The 6000-nt window shown below is 36.1% G+C and overlaps 1 long non-coding RNA gene across 5 annotated transcripts; it reads right to left on the bottom strand.

Annotated features, from left to right (window-relative positions):
- Positions 1-673: 673 nt before the first annotated feature.
- Positions 674-2287, bottom strand: LOC143218790 (uncharacterized). Of its 5 annotated transcripts, none has more exons than XR_013011163.1 (4): positions 2012-2287; positions 1739-1915; positions 1035-1125; positions 674-960 (listed from the first exon to the last, which is right to left on the bottom strand). It is a non-coding gene; the product is annotated as an uncharacterized LOC143218790 (long non-coding RNA). The 5 variants fall into 5 exon arrangements; XR_013011165.1 differs by having other exon boundaries at positions 1739-1815; positions 2012-2284; XR_013011162.1 differs by having other exon boundaries at positions 1739-1815; positions 2136-2270.
- Between the last annotated feature and the right edge of the window lie 3713 nt (positions 2288-6000).

The raw sequence follows: 6000 nt of genomic DNA, 5'->3' as shown, positions 1-6000 counted from the left end.
CTCAAATATCTTTGTTGTTTCTAAAGATACGTAAAATATGGTAAGGACAAAGTTGAATGGTACAATGGGGCTGACACGATGCAAAAAAAAAAATTTTGTTTTTATGTCATTTTTTCAGAGATATGAAGGTGACCTTCATTTTTTTAAATGGAATGAGGTATTTTTTAATACATCAATCGATGCAGCTGGACATTCGTTATAATAAAGTACTAACCTATGTATGTCGAAAAGTTATTAGTTCAGGAGATATTTCAATTTAAATAACTCTAAAATACCATTACTGTCGTACTACGACGTCAGTGTTTACTTACTTATGTAACGTCTTATCACGACAGTAATGGTGTTTTAGAGTTATTTAAATTGAAATATCTCCTGAACTAATAACTTTTCGACATACATAGGTTAGTACTTTATTATAACGAATGTCCAGCTGCATCGATTGATGTATTAAAAAATACCTCATTCCATTTAAAAAAATGAAGGTCACCTTCATATCTCTAGAAAAAATTACATAAAAACAAAATTTTTTTTTGCATCGTGTCAGCACCATTGTACCATTCAACTTTGTCCTTACCATATTTTACGTATCTTTAGAAACAACAAAGATATTTGAGGTGGTAACGTTTGGTGACTCACCCTGTATATATATATATATATATAATAAATATTATAATTTTTTATTATTACTATGCTTTATTATTGGACGAACACCTAAATATCTCTTCAGGTTATTGTGATGCAAAAAATATTTGTTACGTAATGTGCACGGTGTGCCAGATATTTGGTCCATTGACACCATGCACATTACGTAACAAATATTTTTTGCATCACAATAACCTGAAGAGATATTTAGGTGTTCGTATTTAAACGGAACACCCTGTATATTGTGATTATTACACGTTGTTGCCTCTGCTTCCCAAAACTTGTGGCCCGTAGCACGTTCTGGCATAGGTGGGATACCTAAAAAATACAAAGAAAATCAGTAATGTACAATATATGCATGTGTGTTGAATGGCATAATTAGATATACGTACCACGTGAAAAATTAGAGGTCTTCCTCTTCCCCGGTTGCCGCAGCTTCCTTCTCCTCCTTCCCTGGATAGCACATTATATTTATCCTCCGTTCTGTAATTAGATTTTCAATTACACAGTGAGTAAAGGTGAGTATTTAATCTTCTTCGCTTATTGCTCATCTCAACGAATTTTCTAATTTCTGGTGCTACAATTACAAAAGGTCTTCTGACGTTTTTCATCAACTAATATACCTAACTGATTCAAACATTGCAATGATATTTATAAAAAATCGATTAAAGTTGAACTACAAACAAAAGAATGTACTACCAGAAATAAAAAAATTCGATGATGAGAAGCAAGTGAAGAAGATTAAATACTTGCCTTACTGAATTGGTTTAAGCCATCATTTTGCCGATTTAGAATATTGCTAAGCTAATTCTAATCTGAATGGGCCAAAGCTGAATTGTGTTGGATTTGTTTAAAGTGATAAATGATAATAATGATAATGAAAAGAGAGTGATAAAGTGATAAAGAAACAAACAATTTACTATTTTGGACTCTACATTGAAGTGAACATACTCGCCCCGTAGCACCTCATACGTGATGGCAAATGGCACTGTCGCGTGGTGTGCCGACAAGCGTTCTCACGCTTTTTCACGCGAAGATTTTGGGAGACATTTGAGCAAAATGAAACCGATCAACCAATATAAATATGTACAAATACCTTCCGTTCTTCCTGCCTTCCACGTAGTGCACGTAATCCAAGTAATCCACGTAATCACATAATCCAAGCAAGTCAATCTAATAAATCGTCAAATAGTGAAATGCCGCAACGCAGACCGCACTCGCGAGTGTAACGTGTAACCACGTGTAACCACAGAGCGAAGTTATGTAAATATATCTGTGATTGTGTCAAGAAAAACGCTGCATGTCACAATTTCAAAAAATTTCAATTTATGCATTTATTGAACTTTATAGTGTAGAATTAGGTATTTACCAGAAAAAACGTCACGAAAATCAATTCAAAAGGCTTGAAAAAATAATACAATTTATAACCAATGTCCTTGTCAAAGCATTAGTGATCAAAACTTTAAACGACAATATTTCGAAAGTGAAAGTACAATGTGACATGCGGCGGCATCCTCCTGACAACCACAGATATTACGACCAAGCTAAGCGAACGAGAACTTGCGAACTGTTGAGAGTTGAGAGAATAACTGAAAACTGCTGAAAACTGAACGGCAGTTTCCCCTTCCCTGACGTATCGTCGTATCCGTGAGCGGTGTCGACCGCGCTTGCCCGTGTTGGTGCATGTTCGATTGCACGCGCGCTACACAACAAACGTACCTCTACCATGTCCGTGTGAATACCTGCTCGACTGATCGACGCCGACGCGTTCCTTCGATTTTCACGTTGCCGAAGTTTCGGAAGCATGAGGCGAAAAGTCGGAATCTGGAGACGGCGCGCATTTGAATCTCGGGCACAGCACGCGGCGCGACGCACATTTTGCTATAACTTTTGATCTAAAAGAGATATCGAAGAGAAATTAGGCCTAATTTTTTTTGAAAAATCGGTTTTAACGATGTAAAAAGAAATATATTTTGTATTTTTTAAATAATGTTTTCGTTGATTCTTAAGGTATAGCCGGAAAAGATGGTCAGAAGTATCCAACCAAATTTGTTTGTAGTCACGTCATGTTCAACAGAAAATTATGAAAAAATTCATGAATATTCTACCGAATAGCATACACTACTGAGATTTTTTTCAAAATTTTTGGTTGCAAAATCGATTTTTAAACAAATCGGAAAACATAAAATTGCCGATTTTATGTATATACATACATCAAAGTCTTCAGTTGACCACATTTATATTATTACGTTAGTTGTGTCTCATCCTGATTATTAATGTGTATTTTTTCAGATTTTTCGGATTACGGAAACATGTTTTAAAAAATTGAAAACCTCCAAAAATTCCAAGAAAATGCATGTTTTGTATTGAAGTGTTAGAGACTCCAGTTTTATAAGAATTCAGTACTTGGATATTATTGAAGCAACCGTTCTTAATTTTTTTATAATTTTTTAGAGGTTGAGTAGTCGTTAACAAAACAAGTACATATATACGGCTGGGAATCTTCTGGCCCCGAATCGAATCCCGCATCTATAATCGTTTTGTTCGGTAAATACTTATTGCTTCGAGTTTTAATGAAAAGTTTAACCAAAAACATTTTTTAATTGTCTACATTTATTTTCAACTTAAAGAATTGATGCAGTTCGCGCTGTCGACTTTCGCTGTCCACTTTCTGTAATTGAAAAAAAAGAAACACAATTTAAGTTATGATTGCGAAGTGCAGAATGGTTTCGAGGTATTCGAAAATACCGCTACAGGTGGTCCCCTGTGTATCTATATCTTCGAGTAACTAATTACAAATTTTGTATCTATTATTCGTGATCCGGAATTTGTATCTAGGAGAAAAATTAAGGGCAGATTCGGAATCAGCGCAAAAAACTCTATAAGAATCATCCAACAGTAATTGTTGAAGAAATTTGGTGTTGCGGAGACTGTAAATCAAATGGGAAACTTTCTTCCAGCAGATCTATTATTGGGTCTATTAACTTTTTTCCGTGTAACATTTTGTTTATTTTCTCGTTTCTTTGTTATAATAAATGGAAGCTTATGTTAATTTGTTGTTCTTCATTCTTTAATAAGCCCCTTTTAATTTCCCATCAGTTTCAACTCCATAAAGTAATAGTTTTCTGTAAAATCCGTATCAATGCCTCCGGATCGGAAACTTTCTGCCAGGGGTTGTATTAATTCGAGTAACTGTAACTTTTTTAATGTTGGACTATATGGATTTGGACTTTTCGTGAGAAGTTGGAGAAATTAGTTTACTGCACGATGTGAAAAGATATGTAGTGGACATGGCGCGTTGGAAAGAGGGACTTTCCGGACGCGGAAATTTCATCCTTCTCAAGTGCGCGCTGTGGACGGTTGCGTTGAGGGTTCGGTCGTAAAAGTGACGATTACCAGAACCCTGACTCAACCGTTGCAATGTCCTTGGCAGCGACGACTTTGAATTGTTTTGGGGAAGGAAACTTTCTCCTTACTCTTGAGGAACGGAGAATTCCTCCCCTTATTTTAACGGTCTTTCTCACGTTGCTAATCCTCCCACCAAAAAGGATTTTTACCAGTGGAAAAAAAGCTTGTGGCACTCGTTGAGAACGCATCGCTCTAGAGTTGCCCGCGCTACGTTAATTTATATCTCTGTACTTTGTTAGTACTCGATAGTCATTAACGTTTATAATCTAGTTTTCTCGTTATTGTTATTATTATTACATCTTGTTTTGTTTTGTTATTGTTACGTGTTATTGTTTTAATAAATATCTATATCGTTGTCTGTTAACCACGCGAAACATCATAGACACTGAATTACCCGTCATCCTAAAGATATTTTTCCAGAAATTGCAGTTGGCCGGAATTGTAGAGAAAATAGGTACTAAATGTTGCATTTCACAACTTTTTTATGTGGGGCCTATATTGAAAATTTAAAAGATAGTTATAATAATTAACCATTTGCAGCTGTTTTAATTTCGGAGCTGTTTTAACTCGAAAATTAAACATCTCGTTCTAGGTAGAATAATTTCGTTCTATACGATTCTTTTCATTTGATGGATATGAAATTGATTGTAATACCTCATACAATAATTAAAGGTTTAGTAATTGATTAGATACCAACATGTTTAACAATGTAAACAATATTTTGCATAATGGGACAGCAATTTTTAGTGGTGATTTCGAGTCACCACTGGAGTGCTAAGGGTTAAAGATGGTAGAAATTGCAGGATATTACAACAATGACAAATATTATAAAGCAGATACGCTAACGTTACCGTTATCGCGTCAGAAGGAATAACTGCAAGCTGCAAGTACAATTGTATAGAGTATAGAATTTCGGGGAAAACTGGGAAGAGAGGGAGGGTTGCCGGAGGATTAATTATGGCGTGGAAGAACCGACGCGACGGTGCCCGTAAGGATAATCACGGTCGCTTAGAGTGGCCGGACTATGGCAGGGTAAGACGTGGTTTCCCTCGGGTCTCAATTATCCATCGGGCCTTAATTTGTCCGGGCTGTTTGTCTCTCGATCAAGCCGGTTCGTCGAGGTCCTGGTACTGTACTTTGGAAATGAAATGGATGATTATGTGAAAATTTGCTTGTCAAACGAACATTCTGGGAAAAGGTTCAGGTAATTTCGTGCAGAAAATCCAGAGTTGTTTTGGTAACTACCCAGGACTTATTGGCCCTCGCGACGGTCAAAGTAATTGCCCAGTTTTATCGACGTTTTATTACTTCGTCGCGTACCCTGGTATAAAGCAGCGAAAGCAATTTAGATATCGTGAAACGGTTCGAATTTCTTTTCTTGCTGTTCTTGGAAATTCTGAAATTGTCAACTCAGTGGTCGGCACGGAGGAGACTTTTCAGGCCGCCTCCTTTCACCGGCCGCACGTCTCGTTCTCCGTAACCGCCTTTATCCTCGAGGCAGCTCAGGCCCGTATCTATCCCAGACCGTGCGAACTGCGTACAAAATTTCTGTTTATGAAACATTAGAAATTCCATTTCTTTATACACATATTTTTAGCGTGTCTTTCTTAACATGTATGAATTAAATGAAACGAGGCTCCATTAACTGATCTATTTTTATTGAATGGAGTAGAATTACACTGTCCAACAAATTTCAACTTTTTTTATGTTCCCCAATTACTGTAGGGTCCTTCTTATAGAGTTTTGCGCGCTGATTCCGAATCTGTTTTCAATTTTTTTCCTATACGCACAGTTTTTCAGGAACAAGGCTTTGAAAAAAAAACATCTTTTTCAACTTCAAACAAATATTGTGATGTTATTATAAAAGATATTGAATTGTTCTTTCTGGCAAAAGATTCTGTAGACTTTCCCGAATACAGTGATATCCAATATTAATACATTATGATTGAT

Source organism: Lasioglossum baleicum, chromosome 2 (assembly GCF_051020765.1).
Source record: "Lasioglossum baleicum chromosome 2, iyLasBale1, whole genome shotgun sequence".
Lineage (NCBI taxonomy): Eukaryota > Metazoa > Arthropoda > Insecta > Hymenoptera > Halictidae > Lasioglossum > Lasioglossum baleicum.
This window is presented reverse-complemented; position numbering and strand designations above follow the sequence as displayed.